General features: G+C 37.1%; 1 pseudogene; it reads left to right on the forward strand.

The window, feature by feature from the left end:
- Window positions 1-432: 432 nt before the first annotated feature.
- On the forward strand, window positions 433-1,410 carry LOC109449911 (replication factor C subunit 5; annotated as a pseudogene).
- Window positions 1,411-1,817: the final 407 nt, after the last annotated feature.

Consider the following 1,817-nt stretch of genomic DNA (forward strand, 5'->3'; position numbering starts at 1 on the left):
TTCATGTCTCCACCCTTTCTACCATCTCAGTGTGGCCTCTTCCCCAGATCCCGAGTTTTAGGAACTTTGTTCAGCTAGTCTTCAGGTGATTCTTGAGGTTGATTGTTCTATAATTTATTTGTAATTTTGGTGTGATTCCAGAAGGCAGTAGGCATAGCGTTTACCCAATCCGCCAATTTGGATCTTTCTCCATATTTTTTCACAGCTTCATAGTTCCTTTCTTTTTAGCTCTGAGTAAGATTTCATTGTCTGCATGCACACAGTTTATGTGTCCATTCACCTACTGAAGGATATCGTGGTTGCTTCCAAGTTTTGGCAATTGTGACTAAAGCTGCTATAAACATCCATGTTCAGGGATTTACGTGGACTTAAGTTTTCAACTCCTTTGGATAAATACCAAGGAGAACAATTGCTGGATTGTATGGAAAGGGAATGTTTAGTTTTATAGAAACCTCCCAACTGTCTTCCAAAGTAACTGTACTATTTTGCATTCCCACCGGAACGAATGAGAGTCCCTGTTGCTCCACATCCTCCCCAGTACTTGGTGTTATTAGTGTTTTCGACATCCTGAGAACCATTCAAAAATTGTTCAATTAAGATAGATTGCCCCATCTGCTTCTCAATGACCCTCCAACGATAGGGAAGACATCCACTATCCTAGCCTGTGCTAAACAACTATACAAAGATAAAAAATTTAGCACCTGACTCTCGGAGGAATAGATAACATTCTGGCACCAATCCTCAGCTTTGCCAGCACCGAACAATGTTTAAGAAAGGCTTAAAATTAGAAGCTAATGCCATGACTCATAGTGCTCAGAATGCTTGAAACAGATTGAGAAATTTATGAAGAATGCTATATTTTGTCTCATCTTTAACTGTATGTCAATGATCACCCTTACATTACAATCCTGCTGTACTATGTTTGAAATTTTCCTTTGAGCCCAGAACTTATTGTTGCCTATGTAGGACATACCATCGAAGAAGAGAAAGTTTACAGTAGTGAAGATGGATTGAAAGCACTTGTAATTCTTTCTAATGGAGATATGTGGAGGTCTCTTAATATCTTGCAGAGTACCAAAATGGCTTTGGGGAGGGAGATAAAACAGACTAATGTATATGGGACACTCCAAATCTGATTTTGCTAACATTCTGGACCAGATGTTGAATCAAGGCCTCATCACAGCCTATACAAATAGTATGGAGTTGAAAACTCTGAAGAGGCTGACATTATATGATACCCTTTTTTGTGCATAGAACTGACTTTCCATCATCAGTTCAAATACATTTATTGACCAAAATGGCAGACATTGAGTACAGACTTTCTGTTGACACCAATGAGAAGAAGATTCAACTGAGTTCCTTTATTGTTGCTTTTAAATCACCAGAGACTTGATTATTGCAGAGACTTAGACTTCTAGATACAATTCACAGGACCCTGCAGTACTTGAGAACAAAAGACATGGTTATACGATTGAACTATAATCACTCAAAGTACTGAGAAACAGAGTTCCAGGCTTGAGTTGGCACAATTTTTTAAATACTGCATGTGGTATAGTAAAAATGTAGAAAGCAAGATTTGATGTACAAGCATTTTTATTACAGTGCTTATTTGTCTTTTATAGTAAAAACAACAACAAAGTTTTTGCCAGTCTTAAGGCTTTTACTCCTCAGTTGCTTAGATAAAGGAAAATTGGCCTAACCTATTCTGGATTAGAATATAGGCTTTCAAATCTAATATGGTCAAAGTTTCTTATGAACATCTTCAAAATTACGTTTTAAAATATAGTCTTAGTCATTGTCTGTATTTACTCTGAAAT

This window comes from Rhinolophus sinicus, linkage group LG04, assembly GCF_036562045.2.
Source record: "Rhinolophus sinicus isolate RSC01 linkage group LG04, ASM3656204v1, whole genome shotgun sequence".
In the NCBI taxonomy this organism is placed as follows: Eukaryota; Metazoa; Chordata; class Mammalia; order Chiroptera; family Rhinolophidae; genus Rhinolophus; species Rhinolophus sinicus.